This window comes from Amblyomma americanum, chromosome 6 (assembly GCF_052857255.1).
Source record: "Amblyomma americanum isolate KBUSLIRL-KWMA chromosome 6, ASM5285725v1, whole genome shotgun sequence".
Taxonomy (NCBI): domain Eukaryota; kingdom Metazoa; phylum Arthropoda; class Arachnida; order Ixodida; family Ixodidae; genus Amblyomma; species Amblyomma americanum.
Window position 1 is genome coordinate 177,092,973 of NC_135502.1, and position 19,827 is coordinate 177,112,799.

Here is a 19,827-nt window from a genome sequence, read left to right on the forward strand (position 1 = left end):
ACGCGGACTGGCAATGACGCCTACGAGGACCTTGTTCTGCGTTCTGCAGGGCATTTTCCTGATCGGCGCATTTACAGCAACGAGCGGCTACACGTGCGGGGATAGAAACGATATCGTTGGCGTTTATCAACTTCGTCCGGATTACACTGTTGACCAGATGACAGCATGGTTATTTTCTGGCGACCTGACTCTTCTAGCGACAATACCTGGAAGTCGCGGTGTGACGTCACCTGAGAGCACCACTATAAAACAAGCACCTCACCAGTTCGTATTCTGTGGGCACGATGGACGGGGACTGGCAATGACACTTACGAGGATTTTTCTGCGTTCTGAAGGGCATTTTCCTGATCGGCGCATCAACAGCAACGAGCGCGTACACATGCGGGGATAGAAGCGATATCGTCGGCGTTTATCAACTTCGTCCGGATTACAGTTGACCAGATGACAGCATGGTCATTTTCTGGCGACCTGGCTTTTCTAGCGACACCACCTGGTAGTGGCGGTGTGACGTCATTTAAGAACACCACTATAAAACAATGATCTCACCTGTTCATCTTCTGCGGACACGGTGGACGCGGACTGGCAATGACGCCTACGAGGACCTTGTTCTGCGTTCTGCAGGACATTTTCAAGTTCGACGCATCTACAGCAACGAGCGCCTACACATGCTGGGATAGAAGCGATATCGTCGGCGTTTATCAACTTCGTCCGGATTACACTGTTGACCAGATGACAGCATTGTTATATTCTCGGGACCTGGCTCTTCTAGCGACACTACCTGGTAGTCACGGTGTGACGTCACTTTTGACCACCATTATACAAGAAGCACCTCACCGGTTCGTATTCTGTGGGCACGATGGACGTGGACTGGCAATAGCGCTAACATGGACCTTCTTGTGCGTTATGCAGGGCATTTTCCTGATCGGCGCATCTACAGCAACGAGCGCCTACACGTGCGGGGATTGAAGCGATATCGTCGGAGTTTATACACTTCGTCCGGATCACACTGTTGACCAGATGACAACGTTCTTATTTTCTCGGGACCTCGCTCTTCTAGCGACACCACCTGGTAGTCGCGGTGTGACGTCATCTGAGACCACCAATATATTAAAAGCACCTCATCGGTTCGTATTCTGTGGGCACGATGGACGCGGACTGGCAATAGCGCTAACGAGGACCTTGTTCTGCGTTATGCAGGGCATTTTCCAGATCGGCGCATCTCCAGCAACGAGCGCCTACACGTGCAGGGATAGAAGCGATATCGGCGGCGTTTATCAACATAGTCCGGATTACACTGGTGACCAGATGACAGCATTGTTATTTTCTTGGGACCTGGCCCTTCTAGGGACACCACCTGGTAGTCGCGGTGTGACGTCACTTCAGACCACCAATATACAAGAAGCACGTCACCGGTTCGTATTCTGTGGGCACGATGGACGCGGACTGGCAATGACGCTAACGAGGACCTTGTTCTGCGTTCTGCAGGGCATTTTCCTGATCGGCGCATCTGCAGCAAAGAGCGCCTACACATGCTGGGATAGAAGCGATATCGTCGGCGTTTATCAACTTCGTCCGGATTACAGTTGACCAGATGACAGCATGGTTATTTTCTGGCGACCTGGTTCTTCTAGCGACACCACCTGGTAGTCGCGGTGTGACGTCACCCAAGAACACCACTATAAAAGATTCACCTCACCGGTTAGTCTTCTGCGGACATGATGGACGTGGAATGGCAATGACGCCTACGAGGACCTTGTTCTGCGTTCTGCAGGGCATTTTCCAGATCGGCGCATCTACAGCAACGAGCGGCTACCCGTGCGGGGATAGAAGCGATATCGTCGGAGTTCATACACTTCGTCCGGATCACACTGTTGACCAGATGACAACATTGTTATTTTCTCGGGACCTCTCTCTTCCAGCGACACCACCTGGTAGTCGCGGTGTGACGTCATCTGAGACCACCAATATATTAGAAGCACCTCACCGGTTCGTATTCTGTGGGCACGATGGACGCGGACTGGCAAAAACGCTAAAGAGGACCTTGTTCTGCGTTCTTCAGGGAATTTTCCTTATCGGCGTATCTACAGCAATGAGCGCCTACACGTGCGGGGATAGAAAGATATCGTCGGCGTTTATCAACTTCGTCCGGATTACACTGTTGACCACATGAAAGCATGGTTATTTTCTGGGGACCTGGCTCTTCTAGCGACACCACCTGGTAGTCGCGATGTGACGTCACCCAAGAACACCACTATAAAAGAAGCACCTCACCGGTTCGTATTATGTGGGCACGATGGACGCGGACTGGCAATGACGCCTACGAGGACCTTGTTCTGCGTTCTGCAGGGCATTTTCCAGATCGGCGCATCTTCAGCAACGAGCGCCTACACGTGCGGGGATAGAAGCGATATCGTTGGCGTTTATCAACTTCGTCCGGATTACACTGTTGACCAGATGACAGCGTGGTTATTTTCTGGTGACCTGACTCTTCTAGCCCCAATACCTGGAAGTCGCGGTGTGACGTCACCTGAGAGCACCACTATAAAACAAGCACCTCGCCGGTTCGTATTCTGTGTGCACGATGGACGCGGACTGGCAATGACGCCTACGACGACTTTGTTCTGCGTTCTGCAGGGCAATTTCCTGATCGGCGCATCTCCAGCAACGAGCGCCTACACGTGCAGGGATAGAAGCGATATCGGCGGCGTTTATCAACTTCGTCCGGATTGCACTGGTGACCAGATGACAGCATTGTTATTTTCTTGGGACCTGGCCCTTCTAGCGACACCACCTGGTAGTCGCGGTGTGACGTCACTTCAGACCACCAATATACAAGAAGCACGTCACCGGTTCGTATTCTGTGGGCACGATGGACGCGGACTGGCAATGACGCTAACGAGGACCTTGTTCTGCGTTCTGCAGGGCATTTTCCTGATCGGCGCATCTGCAGCAAAGAGCGCCTACACATGCTGGGATAGAAGCGATATCGTCGGCGTTTATCAACTTCGTCCGGATTACAGTTGACCAGATGACAGCATGGTTATTTTCTGGCGACCTGGTTCTTCTAGCGACACCACCTGGTAGTCGCGGTGTGACGTCCCCCAAGAACACCACTATAAAAGATTCACCTCACCGGTTAGTCTTCTGCGGACACGACGGACGCGGACTGGCAATGACGCCTACGAGGACCTTTTTCTGCGTTCTGCAGGGCATTTTCCAGATCGGCGCATCTACAGCAACGAGCGGCTGCCCGTGCGGGGATAGAAGCGATATCGTCGGACTTTATACAGTTCGTCCGGATCACCCTGTTGACCAGATGACAACATTGTTATTTTCTCGGGACCTGGCTCTTCTGGCGACACCACCAGGTAGTCACGGTGTGACGTTACCTGAGTCCACCAATATATAGGAATCACCTCATCGGTTCGTATTCTGTGGGCACGATGGACGCGGACTGGCAATGACGCTAACGAGGACCTTGTTCTGCGTTCTGCAGAGCATTTTCCAGATCGGCATATCTACAGCAACGAGCGCCTACATGTGCGGGGATAGAAGCGATATCGTCGGCGTTTAGCAACTTCGTCCGGATTACACTGTTGACCAGATGACAGCATGGTTATTTTCTGGCGACCTGGCTCTTCTAGCGACACCACCTGGTTGTCGCGGTGTGACGTCATCCAAGAACACCACTATAAAAGAAGCACCTCACCGGTTCGTCTTCTGTGGACACGATGGACCCGGACTGGCAATGACGCTTACGAGGAACTTTTTCTGCGTTCTGCAGGGCATTTCCCTGATCGGCGCATCTACAGCAACGAGCGCCTACACGTGCGGGGATAGAAGCGATATCGTCGGAGTTTATACACTTCGTCCGGATCACACTGTTGACCAGATGACAACATTGTTATTTTCTCGGGACCTCGCTCTTCTAGCGACACCACCTGGTAGTCGCGGTGTGACGTCACCCAAGAACACCACTATAAAAGAAGCACCTCACCGGTTCGTCTTCTGTGGACAAGATGGACCCGGACTGGCAATGACGCTTACGAGGACCTTTTTCTGCGTTCTGCAGGGCATTTCCCTGATCGGCGCATCTACAGCAACGAGCGCCTACACGTGCGGGAATAGAAGCGATATCGTCGGAGTTTATACACTTCGTCCGGATCACACTGTTGACCAGATGACAACATTGTTATTTTCTCGGGACCTCGCTCTTCTAGCGACACCACCTGGTAGTAGCGGTGTGACGTCATCTGAGACCACCAATATATAAGAAGCACCTCATCGGTTCGTATTCTGTGGGTACGATGGACGCGGACTGGCAATGATGCTAACGAAGACCTTGTTCTGCGTTATGCAGGGCATTTTGCAGTTCGGCGCATCTACAGCAACGAGCGCCTACACGTGCGGGGATAGAAGCGATATCGTCGGCGTTTATCAACTTCGTCCTGATTACACTGTTGACCAGATGACAGCATTGTTATATTCTCGGGACCTGGCTCTTCTAGCGACACCACCTGGTAGTCGCGATGGGACGTCACCCAAGAACACCACTATAAAAGAAGCACCTCACCGGTTCGTACTATGTTGGCACGATGGACGCGGACTGGCAATGACACCTACGAGGACCTTGTTCTGCGTTCTGCAGGGCATTTTCCTGATCGGCGCATCTACAGCAACGAGCGGCTACACGTGCGGGGATAGAAGCGATATCGTCGGCGTTTATCAACTTCGTCCGGATTACAGTTGACCAGATGACAGCATGGTCATTTTCTGGCGACCTGGCTTTTCTAGCGACACCACCTGGTAGCCGCGGTGTGACGTCATCTAAGAACACCACTATAAAACAATGACCTCACCTGTTCATCTTCTGCGGAAACGATGGACGCGGACTGGCAATGACGCCTACGAGGACCTTGTTCTGCGTTCTGCAGGACATTTTCAATTTCGACGCATCTACAGCAACGAGCGTCTACACGTTCGGGTATAGAAGCGATATCGTCGGCGTTTATCAACTTCGTCCGGATTGCACGGTTGACCAGATGACAGCATTGTTATATTCTCGGGACCTGGCTCTTCTAGCGACACTACCTGGTAGTCACGGTGTGACGTCACTTTTGACCACCATTATACAAGAAGCACCTCACCGGTTCGTATTCTGTGGGCACGATGGACGCGGACTGGCAATAGCGCTAACGAGGACCTTGTTCTGCGTTATGCAGGGCATTTTCCAGATCGGCGCATCTACAGCAACGAGCGCCTACACGTGCTGGGATAGAAGCGATATCGTCGGCGTTTATCAACTTCGTCCGGATTACACTGTTGACCAGATGACAGCATTGTTATATTCTCGGGACCTGGCTCTTCTAGCGACACTACCTAGTAGTCGCGGTGTGACGCCACCTGAGACCACCAATATACAAGAAGCACCTCACCGGTTCGTATTCTGTGGGCACGATGGACGTGGACTGGCAATAACGCTAAAGAGGACCTTGTTCTGCGTTCTTCAGGGCATTTTCCTGATCGGCGCATCTGCAGCAAAGAGCGCCTACACATGCTGGGATAGAAGCGATATCGTCTGCGTTTATCAACTTCGTCCGGATTACAGTTGACCAGATGACAGCATGGTTATTTTCTGGCGACCTGGTTCTTCTAGCGACACCACCTGGTAGTCGCGGTGTGACGTCACCCAAGAACACCACTATAAAAGATTCACCTCACCGGTTAGTCTTCTGCGGACATGATGGACGTGGAATGGCAATGACGCCTACGAGGACCTTGTTCTGCGTTCTGCAGGGCATTTTCCAGATCGGCGCATCTACAGCAACGAGCGGCTACCCGTGCGGGGATAGAAGCGATATCGTCGGAGTTCATACACTTCGTCCGGATCACACTGTTGACCAGATGACAACATTGTTATTTTCTCGGGACCTCTCTCTTCCAGCGACACCACCTGGTAGTCGCGGTGTGACGTCATCTGAGACCACCAATATATTAGAAGCACCTCACCGGTTCGTATTCTGTGGGCACGATGGACGCGGACTGGCAAAAACGCTAAAGAGGACCTTGTTCTGCGTTCTTCAGGGAATTTTCCTTATCGGCGTATCTACAGCAATGAGCGCCTACACGTGCGGGGATAGAAAGATATCGTCGGCGTTTATCAACTTCGTCCGGATTACACTGTTGACCACATGAAAGCATGGTTATTTTCTGGGGACCTGGCTCTTCTAGCGACACCACCTGGTAGTCGCGATGTGACGTCACCCAAGAACACCACTATAAAAGAAGCACCTCACCGGTTCGTATTATGTGGGCACGATGGACGCGGACTGGCAATGACGCCTACGAGGACCTTGTTCTGCGTTCTGCAGGGCATTTTCCAGATCGGCGCATCTTCAGCAACGAGCGCCTACACGTGCGGGGATAGAAGCGATATCGTTGGCGTTTATCAACTTCGTCCGGATTACACTGTTGACCAGATGACAGCGTGGTTATTTTCTGGTGACCTGACTCTTCTAGCCCCAATACCTGGAAGTCGCGGTGTGACGTCACCTGAGAGCACCACTATAAAACAAGCACCTCGCCGGTTCGTATTCTGTGTGCACGATGGACGCGGACTGGCAATGACGCCTACGACGACTTTGTTCTGCGTTCTGCAGGGCAATTTCCTGATCGGCGCATCTCCAGCAACGAGCGCCTACACGTGCAGGGATAGAAGCGATATCGGCGGCGTTTATCAACTTCGTCCGGATTGCACTGGTGACCAGATGACAGCATTGTTATTTTCTTGGGACCTGGCCCTTCTAGCGACACCACCTGGTAGTCGCGGTGTGACGTCACTTCAGACCACCAATATACAAGAAGCACGTCACCGGTTCGTATTCTGTGGGCACGATGGACGCGGACTGGCAATGACGCTAACGAGGACCTTGTTCTGCGTTCTGCAGGGCATTTTCCTGATCGGCGCATCTGCAGCAAAGAGCGCCTACACATGCTGGGATAGAAGCGATATCGTCGGCGTTTATCAACTTCGTCCGGATTACAGTTGACCAGATGACAGCATGGTTATTTTCTGGCGACCTGGTTCTTCTAGCGACACCACCTGGTAGTCGCGGTGTGACGTCCCCCAAGAACACCACTATAAAAGATTCACCTCACCGGTTAGTCTTCTGCGGACACGACGGACGCGGACTGGCAATGACGCCTACGAGGACCTTTTTCTGCGTTCTGCAGGGCATTTTCCAGATCGGCGCATCTACAGCAACGAGCGGCTGCCCGTGCGGGGATAGAAGCGATATCGTCGGACTTTATACAGTTCGTCCGGATCACCCTGTTGACCAGATGACAACATTGTTATTTTCTCGGGACCTGGCTCTTCTGGCGACACCACCAGGTAGTCACGGTGTGACGTTACCTGAGTCCACCAATATATAGGAATCACCTCATCGGTTCGTATTCTGTGGGCACGATGGACGCGGACTGGCAATGACGCTAACGAGGACCTTGTTCTGCGTTCTGCAGAGCATTTTCCAGATCGGCATATCTACAGCAACGAGCGCCTACATGTGCGGGGATAGAAGCGATATCGTCGGCGTTTAGCAACTTCGTCCGGATTACACTGTTGACCAGATGACAGCATGGTTATTTTCTGGCGACCTGGCTCTTCTAGCGACACCACCTGGTTGTCGCGGTGTGACGTCATCCAAGAACACCACTATAAAAGAAGCACCTCACCGGTTCGTCTTCTGTGGACACGATGGACCCGGACTGGCAATGACGCTTACGAGGAACTTTTTCTGCGTTCTGCAGGGCATTTCCCTGATCGGCGCATCTACAGCAACGAGCGCCTACACGTGCGGGGATAGAAGCGATATCGTCGGAGTTTATACACTTCGTCCGGATCACACTGTTGACCAGATGACAACATTGTTATTTTCTCGGGACCTCGCTCTTCTAGCGACACCACCTGGTAGTCGCGGTGTGACGTCACCCAAGAACACCACTATAAAAGAAGCACCTCACCGGTTCGTCTTCTGTGGACAAGATGGACCCGGACTGGCAATGACGCTTACGAGGACCTTTTTCTGCGTTCTGCAGGGCATTTCCCTGATCGGCGCATCTACAGCAACGAGCGCCTACACGTGCGGGAATAGAAGCGATATCGTCGGAGTTTATACACTTCGTCCGGATCACACTGTTGACCAGATGACAACATTGTTATTTTCTCGGGACCTCGCTCTTCTAGCGACACCACCTGGTAGTAGCGGTGTGACGTCATCTGAGACCACCAATATATAAGAAGCACCTCATCGGTTCGTATTCTGTGGGTACGATGGACGCGGACTGGCAATGATGCTAACGAAGACCTTGTTCTGCGTTATGCAGGGCATTTTGCAGTTCGGCGCATCTACAGCAACGAGCGCCTACACGTGCGGGGATAGAAGCGATATCGTCGGCGTTTATCAACTTCGTCCTGATTACACTGTTGACCAGATGACAGCATTGTTATATTCTCGGGACCTGGCTCTTCTAGCGACACCACCTGGTAGTCGCGATGGGACGTCACCCAAGAACACCACTATAAAAGAAGCACCTCACCGGTTCGTACTATGTTGGCACGATGGACGCGGACTGGCAATGACACCTACGAGGACCTTGTTCTGCGTTCTGCAGGGCATTTTCCTGATCGGCGCATCTACAGCAACGAGCGGCTACACGTGCGGGGATAGAAGCGATATCGTCGGCGTTTATCAACTTCGTCCGGATTACAGTTGACCAGATGACAGCATGGTCATTTTCTGGCGACCTGGCTTTTCTAGCGACACCACCTGGTAGCCGCGGTGTGACGTCATCTAAGAACACCACTATAAAACAATGACCTCACCTGTTCATCTTCTGCGGAAACGATGGACGCGGACTGGCAATGACGCCTACGAGGACCTTGTTCTGCGTTCTGCAGGACATTTTCAATTTCGACGCATCTACAGCAACGAGCGTCTACACGTTCGGGTATAGAAGCGATATCGTCGGCGTTTATCAACTTCGTCCGGATTACACGGTTGACCAGATGACAGCATTGTTATATTCTCGGGACCTGGCTCTTCTAGCGACACTACCTGGTAGTCACGGTGTGACGTCACTTTTGACCACCATTATACAAGAAGCACCTCACCGGTTCGTATTCTGTGGGCACGATGGACGCGGACTGGCAATAGCGCTAACGAGGACCTTGTTCTGCGTTATGCAGGGCATTTTCCAGATCGGCGCATCTACAGCAACGAGCGCCTACACGTGCTGGGATAGAAGCGATATCGTCGGCGTTTATCAACTTCGTCCGGATTACACTGTTGACCAGATGACAGCATTGTTATATTCTCGGGACCTGGCTCTTCTAGCGACACTACCTAGTAGTCGCGGTGTGACGCCACCTGAGACCACCAATATACAAGAAGCACCTCACCGGTTCGTATTCTGTGGGCACGATGGACGTGGACTGGCAATAACGCTAAAGAGGACCTTGTTCTGCGTTCTTCAGGGCATTTTCCTGATCGGCGTATCTACAGCAACGAGCGCCTACACGTGCGGGGATAGAAAGATATCGTCTGCGTTTATCAACTTCGTCCGGATTACACTGTTGACCTCATGACAGCATGGTTATTTTCTGGCGACCTGGTTCTTCTAGCGACACCACCTGGAAGTCGCGGTGTGACGTCCCCCAAGAACACCACTATAAAAGATTCACCTCACCGGTTAGTCTTCTGCGGACACGATGGACGCGGACTGGCAATGACGCCTACGAGGACCTTGTTCTGCGTTCTGCAGGGCATTTTCCAGATCGGCGCATCTACAGCAACGAGCGGCTTCCCGTGCGGGGATAGAAGCGATATCGTCGGAGATTATACAGTTCGTCCGGATCACCCTGTTGACCAGATGACAACATTGTTATTTTCTCGGGACCTGGCTCTTCTAGCGACACCACCAGGTAGTCACGGTGTGACGTTACCTGAGTCCACCAATATATAAAAATCACCTCATCGGTTCGTATTCTGTGGGCACGATGGACGCGGACTGGCAATGACGCTAACGAGGACCTTGTTCTGCGTTCTGCAGAGCATTTTCCAGATCGGCGTATCTACAGCAACGAGCGCCTACATGTGCGGGGATAGAAGCGATATCGTCGGCGTTTAGCAACTTCGTCCGGATTACACTGTTGACCAGATGACAGCATGGTTATTTTCTGGCGACCTGGCTCTTCTAGCGACAATACCTGGAAGTCGCGGTGTGACGTCACCTGAGAGCACCACTATAAAACAAGCACCTCACCAGTTCGTATTCTGTGGGCACGATGGACGGGGACTGGCAATGACACTTACGAGGATTTTTCGGCGTTCTGAAGGGCATTTTCCTGATCGGCGCATCTACAGCAACGAGCGCGTACACGTGCGGGGATAGAAGCGATATCGTCGGCGTTTATCAACTAAGTCCGGATTACAGTTGACCAGATGACAGCATGGTGATTTTCTGGCGACCTCTCTTTTCTAGCGACACCACCTGGTAGCCGCGGTGTGACCTCATCTAAGAACACCACTATAAAACAATGACCTCACCTGTTCATCTTCTGCGGACACGATGGACGCGGACTGGCAATGGCGCCTACGAGGACCTTGTTCTGCGTTCTGCAGGACATTTTCAAGTTCGACGCATCTACAGCAACGAGCGTCTACACGTTCGGGTAGAGAAGCGATATCGTCGGCGTTTATCAACTTCGTCCGGATTACACTGTTGACCAGATGACAGCATTGTTATATTCTCGTTACCTGGCTCTTCTAGCGACACTACCTGGTAGTCGCGGTGTGACGTCACCTGAGACCACCAATATACAAGAAGCACCTCACCGGTTCGTATTCTGTGGGCACGATGGACGCGGACTGGCAATAACGCTAAATAGGACCTTGTTCTGCGTTCTTCAGGACATTTTCCAGATCAGCGCATCTACAGCAACGAGCGCCTACACGTGCGGGGAAAGAAGCGATATCGTCGGCGTTTAGCAACTTCGTCCGGATTACAGTTGACCAGATGACAGCTTGGTTATTTTCTGGCGACCTGGTTCTTCTAGCGGCACCACCTGGTAGTCGCGGTGTGACGTCACCCAAGAACACCACTATAAAACAATCACCTCACCGGTTCGTCTTCTGCGGACACGATGGACGCGGACTGGCAATGACGCCTACGAGGACCTTGTTCTGCGTTCTGCAGGGCATTTTCCTGATCGGCGCATTTACAGCAACGAGCGGCTACACGTGCGGGGATAGAAACGATATCGTTGGCGTTTATCAACTTCGTCCGGATTACACTGTTGACCAGATGACAGCATGGTTATTTTCTGGCGACCTGACTCTTCTAGCGACAATACCTGGAAGTCGCGGTGTGACGTCACCTGAGAGCACCACTATAAAACAAGCACCTCACCAGTTCGTATTCTGTGGGCACGATGGACGGGGACTGGCAATGACACTTACGAGGATTTTTCTGCGTTCTGAAGGGCATTTTCCTGATCGGCGCATCTACAGCAACGAGTGCGTACACATGCGGGGATAGAAGCGATATCGTCGGCGTTTATCAACTTCGTCCGGATTACAGTTGACCAGATGACAGCATGGTCATTTTCTGGCGACCTGGCTTTTCTAGTGACACCACCTGGTAGTGGCGGTGTGACGTCATCTAAGAACACCACTATAAAACAATGATCTCACCTGTTCATCTTCTGCGGACACGATGGACGCGGACTGGCAATGACGCCAACGAGGACCTTGTTCTGCGTTCTGCAGGACATTTTCAAGTTCGACGCATCTACAGCAACGAGCGTCTACACGTTCGGGTATAGAAGCGATATCGTCGGCGTTTATCAACTTCGTCCGGATTACACTGTTGACCAGATGACAGCATTGTTATATTCTCGGGACCTGGCTCTTCTAGCGACACTACCTGGTAGTCACGGTGTGACGTCACTTTTGACCACCATTATACAAGAAGCACCTCACCGGTTCGTATTCTGTGGGCACGATGGACGTGGACTGGCAATAGCGCTAACATGGACCTTCTTGTGCGTTATGCAGGGCATTTTCCTGATCGGCGCATCTACAGCAACGAGCGCCTACACGTGCGGGGATTGAAGCGATATCGTCGGAGTTTATACACTTCGTCCGGATCACACTGTTGACCAGATGACAACGTTGTTATTTTCTCGGGACCTCGCTCTTCTAGCGACACCACCTGGTAGTCGCGGTGTGACGTCATCTGAGACCACCAATATATTAAAAGCACCTCATCGGTTCGTATTCTGTGGGCACGATGGACGCGGACTGGCAATAGCGCTAACGAGGACCTTGTTCTGCGTTATGCAGGGCATTTTCCAGATCGGCGCATCTACAGCAACGAGCGCCTACACGTGCTGGGATAGAAGCGATATCGTCGGCGTTTATCAACTTCGTCCGGATTACACTGTTGACCAGATGACAGCATTGTTATATTCTCGGGACCTGGCTCTTCTAGCGACACTACCTGGTAGTCGCGGTGTGACGCCACCTGAGACCACCAATATACAAGAAGCACCTCACCGGTTCGTATTCTGTGGGCACGATGGACGCGGACTGGCAATAACGCTAAAGAGGACCTTGTTCTGCGTTCTTCAGGGCATTTTCCTGATCGGCGTATCTACAGCAACGAGCGCCTACACGTGCGCGGATAGAAAGATATCGTCGGCGTTTATCAACTTCGTCCGGATTACACTGTTGACCTCATGACAGCATGGTTATTTTCTGGCGACCTGGCTCTTCTAGCGACACCACCTGGTAGTCGCGATGGGACGTCACCCAAGAACACCACTATAAAACAAGCACCTCACCGGTTCGTATTCTGTGTGCACGATGGACGCGGACTGGCAATGACGCCTACGACGACTTTGTTCTGCGTTCTGCAGGGCAATTTCCTGATCGGCGCATCTCCAGCAACGAGCGCCTACACGTGCAGGGATAGAAGCGATATCGGCGGCGTTTATCAACATCGTCCGGATTACACTGGTGACCAGATGACAGCATTGTTATTTTCTTGGGACCTGGCCCTTCTAGGGACACCACCTGGTAGTCGCGGTGTGACGTCACTTCAGACCACCAATATACAAGAAGCACGTCACCGGTTCGTATTCTGTGGGCACGATGGACGCGGACTGGCAATGACGCTAACGAGGACCTTGTTCTGCGTTCTGCAGGGCATTTTCCTGATCGGCGCATCTGCAGCAAAGAGCGCCTACACATGCTGGGATAGAAGCGATATCGTCGGCGTTTATCAACTTCGTCCGGATTACAGTTGACCAGATGACAGCATGGTTATTTTCTGGCGACCTGGTTCTTCTAGCGACACCACCTGGTAGTCGCGGTGTGACGTCACCCAAGAACACCACTATAAAAGATTCACCTCACCGGTTAGTCTTCTGCGGACATGATGGACGTGGAATGGCAATGACGCCTACGAGGACCTTGTTCTGCGTTCTGCAGGGCATTTTCCAGATCGGCGCATCTACAGCAACGAGCGGCTACCCGTGCGGGGATAGAAGCGATATCGTCGGAGTTTATACACTTCGTCCGGATCACACTGTTGACCAGATGACAACATTGTTATTTTCTCGGGACCTCTCTCTTCCAGCGACACCACCTGGTAGTCGCGGTGTGACGTCATCTGAGACCACCAATATATTAGAAGCACCTCACCGGTTCGTATTCTGTGGGCACGATGGACGCGGACTGGCAAAAACGCTAAAGAGGACCTTGTTCTGCGTTCTTCAGGGAATTTTCCTTATCGGCGTATCTACAGCAATGAGCGCCTACACGTGCGGGGATAGAAAGATATCGTCGGCGTTTATCAACTTCGTCCGGATTACACTGTTGACCACATGAAAGCATGGTTATTTTCTGGGGACCTGGCTCTTCTAGCGACACCACCTGGTAGTTGCGATGTGACGTCACCCAAGAACACCACTATAAAAGAAGCACCTCACCGGTTCGTATTATGTGGGCACGATGGACGCGGACTGGCAATGACGCCTACGAGGACCTTGTTCTGCGTTCTGCAGGGCATTTTCCAGATCGGCGCATCTTCAGCAACGAGCGCCTACACGTGCGGGGATAGAAGCGATATCGTTGGCGTTTATCAACTTCGTCCGGATTACACTGTTGACCAGATGACAGCGTGGTTATTTTCTGGTGACCTGACTCTTCTAGCCCCAATACCTGGAAGTCGCGGTGTGACGTCACCTGAGAGCACCACTATAAAACAAGCACCTCGCCGGTTCGTATTCTGTGTGCACGATGGACGCGGACTGGCAATGACGCCTACGACGACTTTGTTCTGCGTTCTGCAGGGCAATTTCCTGATCGGCGCATCTCCAGCAACGAGCGCCTACACGTGCAGGGATAGAAGCGATATCGGCGGCGTTTATCAACTTCGTCCGGATTGCACTGGTGAACAGATGACAGCATTGTTATTTTCTTGGGACCTGGCCCTTCTAGCGACACCACCTGGTAGTCGCGGTGTGACGTCACTTCAGACCACCAATATACAAGAAGCACGTCACCGGTTCGTATTCTGTGGGCACGATGGACGCGGACTGGCAATGACGCTAACGAGGACCTTGTTCTGCGTTCTGCAGGGCATTTTCCTGATCGGCGCATCTGCAGCAAAGAGCGCCTACACATGCTGGGATAGAAGCGATATCGTCGGCGTTTATCAACTTCGTCCGGATTACAGTTGACCAGATGACAGCATGGTTATTTTCTGGCGACCTGGTTCTTCTAGCGACACCACCTGGTAGTCGCGGTGTGACGTCCCCCAAGAACACCACTATAAAAGATTCACCTCACCGGTTAGTCTTCTGCGGACACGACGGACGCGGACTGGCAATGACGCCTACGAGGACCTTTTTCTGCGTTCTGCAGGGCATTTTCCAGATCGGCGCATCTACAGCAACGAGCGGCTGCCCGTGCGGGGATAGAAGCGATATCGTCGGACTTTATACAGTTCGTCCGGATCACCCTGTTGACCAGATGACAACATTGTTATTTTCTCGGGACCTGGCTCTTCTGGCGACACCACCAGGTAGTCACGGTGTGACGTTACCTGAGTTCACCAATATATAGTAATCACCTCATCGGTTCGTATTCTGTGGGCACGATGGACGCGGACTGGCAATGACGCTAACGAGGACCTTGTTCTGCGTTCTGCAGAGCATTTTCCAGATCGGCATATCTACAGCAACCAGCGCCTACATGTGCGGGGATAGAAGCGATATCGTCGGCGTTTAGCAACTTCGTCCGGATTACACTGTTGACCAGATGACAGCATGGTTATTTTCTGGCGACCTGGCTCTTCTAGCGACACCACCTGGTTGTCGCGGTGTGACGTCATCCAAGAACACCACTATAAAAGAAGCACCTCACCGGTTCGTCTTCTGTGGACACGATGGACCCGGACTGGCAATGACGCTTACGAGGAACTTTTTCTGCGTTCTGCAGGGCATTTCCCTGATCGGCGCATCTACAGCAACGAGCGCCTACACGTGCGGGGATAGAAGCGATATCGTCGGAGTTTATACACTTCGTCCGGATCACACTGTTGACCAGATGACAACATTGTTATTTTCTCGGGACCTCGCTCTTCTAGCGACACCACCTGGTAGTAGCGGTGTGACGTCATCTGAGACCACCAATATATAAGAAGCACCTCATCGGTTCGTATTCTGTGGGTACGATGGACGCGGACTGGCAATGATGCTAACGAAGACCTTGTTCTGCGTTATGCAGGGCATTTTGCAGTTCGGCGCATCTACAGCAACGAGCGCCTACACGTGGGGGGATAGAAGCGATATCGTCGGCGTTTATCAACTTCGTCCTGATTACACTGTTGACCAGATGACAGCATTGTTATATTCTCGGGACCTGGCTCTTCTAGCGACACCACCTGGTAGTCGCGATGGGACGTCACCCAAGAACACCACTATAAAAGAAGCACCTCACCGGTTCGTACTATGTTGGCACGATGGACGCGGACTGGCAATGACACCTACGAGGACCTTGTTCTGCGTTCTGCAGGGCATTTTCCTGATCGGCGCATCTACAGCAACGAGCGGCTACACGTGCGGGGACAGAAGCGATATCGTCGGCGTTTATCAACTTCGTCCGGATTACAGTTGACCAGATGACAGCATGGTCATTTTCTGGCGACCTGGCTTTTCTAGCGACACCAATTGGTAGCCGCGGTGTGACGTCATCTAAGAACACCACTATAAAACAATGACCTCACCTGTTCATCTTCTGCGGAAACGATGGACGCGGACTGGCAATGACGCCTACGAGGACCTTGTTCTGCGTTCTGCAGGACATTTTCAATTTCGACGCATCTACAGCAACGAGCGTCTACACGTTCGGGTATAGAAGCGATATCGTCGGCGTTTATCAACTTCGTCCGGATTACACGGTTGACCAGATGACAGCATTGTTATATTCTCGGGACCTGGCTCTTCTAGCGACACTACCTGGTAGTCACGGTGTGACGTCACTTTTGACCACCATTATACAAGAAGCACCTCACCGGTTCGTATTCTGTGGGCACGATGGACGCGGACTGGCAATAGCGCTAACGAGGACCTTGTTCTGCGTTATGCAGGGCATTTTCCAGATCGGCGCATCTACAGCAACGAGCGCCTACACGTGCTGGGATAGAAGCGATATCGTCGGCGTTTATCAACTTCGTCCGGATTACACTGTTGACCAGATGACAGCATTGTTATATTCTCGGGACCTGGCTCTTCTAGCGACACTACCTAGTAGTCGCGGTGTGACGCCACCTGAGACCACCAATATACAAGAAGCACCTCACCGGTTCGTATTCTGTGGGCACGATGGACGTGGACTGGCAATAACGCTAAAGAGGACCTTGTTCTGCGTTCTTCAGGGCATTTTCCTGATCGGCGTATCTACAGCAACGAGCGCCTACACGTGCGGGGATAGAAAGGTATCGTCTGCGTTTATCAACTTCGTCCGGATTACACTGTTGACCTCATGACAGCATGGTTATTTTCTGGCGACCTGGCTCTTCTAGCGACACCACCTGGTAGTCTCGATGTGACGTCACCCAAGAACACCACTATAAAACAAGCACCTCACCGGTTCGTATTCTGTGTGCACGATGGACGCGGACTGGCGATGACGCCTACGACGACTTTGTTCTCCGTTCTGCAGGGCAATTTCCTGATCGGCGCATCTCCAGCAACGAGCGGCTTCCCGTGCGGGGATAGAAGCGATATCGTCGGAGTTTATACAGTTCGTCCGGATCACCCTGTTGACCAGATGACAACATTGTTATTTTCTCGGGACCTGGCTCTTCTAGCGACACCACCAGGTAGTCACGGTGTGACGTTACCTGAGTCCACCAATATATAAAAATCACCTCATCGGTTCGTATTCTGTGGGCACGATGGACGCGGACTGGCAATGACGCTAACGAGGACCTTGTTCTGCGTTCTGCAGAGCATTTTCCAGATCGGCGTATCTACAGCAACGAGCGCCTACATGTGCGGGGATAGAAGCGATATCGTCGGCGTTTAGCAACTTCGTCCGGATTACACTGTTGACCAGATGACAGCATGGTTATTTTCTGGCGACCTGGCTCTTCTAGCGACAATACCTGTAAGTCGCGGTGTGACGTCACCTGAGAGCACCACTATAAAACAAGCACCTCACCAGTTCGTATTCTGTGGGCACGATGGACGGGGACTGGCAATGACACTTACGAGGATTTTTCGGCGTTCTGAAGGGCATTTTCCTGATCGGCGCATCTACAGCTACGAGCGCGTACACGTGCGGGGATAGAAGCGATATCGTTGGCGTTTATCAACTTCGTCCGGATTACACTGTTGACCAGATGACAGCGTGGTTATTTTCTGGTGACCTGACTATTCTAGCGCCAATACCTGGAAGTCGCGGTGTGACGTCACCTGAGAGCACCACTATAAAACAAGCACCTCACCGGTTCGTATTCTGTGTGCACGATGGACGCGGACTGGCAATGACGCCTACGACGACTTTGTTCTGCGTTCTGCAGGGCAATTTCCTGATCGGCGCATCTCCAGCAACGAGCGCCTACACGTGCAGGGATAGAAGCGATATCGGCGGCGTTTATCAACTTCGTCCGGATTGCACTGGTGACCAGATGACAGCATTGTTATTTTCTTAGGACCTGGCCCTTCTAGCGACACCACCTGGTAGTCGCGGTGTGACGTCACTTCAGACCACCAATATACAAGAAGCACGTCACCGGTTCGTATTCTGTGGGCACGATGGACGCGGACTGGCAATGACGCTAACGAGGACCTTGTTCTGCGTTCTGCAGGGCATTTTCCTGATCGGCGCATCTGCAGCAAAGAGCGCCTACACATGCTGGGATAGAAGCGATATCGTCGGCGTTTATCAACTTCGTCCGGATTACAGTGGACCAGATGACAGCATGGTTATTTTCTGGCGACCTGGTTCTTCTAGCGACACCACCTGGTAGTCGCGGTGTGACGTCCCCCAAGAACACCACTATAAAAGATTCACCTCACCGGTTAGTCTTCTGCGGACACGATGGACGCGGACTGGCAATGACGCCTACGAGGACCTTTTTCTGCGTTCTGCAGGGCATTTTCCAGATCGGCGCATCTACAGCAACAAGCGGCTACCCGTGCGGGGATAGAAGCGATATCGTCGGAGTTTATACAGTTCGTCCGGATCACCCTGTTGACCAGATGACAACATTGTTATTTTCTTGGGACTTGGCCATTCTAGGGACACCACCTGGTAGTCGCGGTGTGACGTCACTTCAGACCACCAATATACAAGAAGCACGTCACCGGTTCGTATTCTGTGGGCACGATGGACGCGCACTGGCAATGACGCTAACGAGGACCTTGTTCTGCGTTCTGCAGGGCATTTTCCTGATCGGCGCATCTGCAGCAAAGAGCGCCTACACATGCTGGGATAGAAGCGATATCATCGGCGTTTATCAACTTCGTCCGGATTACAGTTGACCAGATGACAGCATGGTTATTTTCTGGCGACCTGGTTCTTCTAGCGACACCACCTGGTAGTCGCGGTGTGACGTCACCCAAGGACACCACAATAAAAGATTCACCTCACCGGTTAGTCTTCTGCTGACATGATGGACGTGGACTGGCAATGACGCCTACGAGGACCTTGTTCTGCGTTCTGCAGGGCATTTTCCAGATCGGCGCATCTACAGCAACGAGCGGCTACCCGTGCGGGGATAGAAGCGATATCGTCGGAGTTTATACAGTTCGTCCGGATCACACTGTTGACCAGATGACAACATTGTTATTTTCTCGGGACCTGGCTCTTCTGGCGAAACCACCAGGTAGTCACGGTGTGACGTCACTTTTGACCACCATTATACAAGAAGCACCTCACCGGTTCGTATTCTGTGGGCACGATGGACGCGGACTGGCAATAGCGCTAACAAGGACCTTGTTGCGCGTTCTGCAGGGCATTTTTCTGATCGGCGCATCTACAGCAACGAGCGCCTACACGTGCGGGGATAGAAGCGATATCGTCGGAGTTTATACACTTCGTCCGGATCAGACTGTTGACCAGATGACAACATTGTTATTTTCTCGGGACCTCTCTCTTCCAGCGACACCACCTGGTAGTCGCGGTGTGACGTCATCTGAGACCACCAATATATTAGAAGCACCTCACCGGTTCGTATTCTGTGGGCACGATG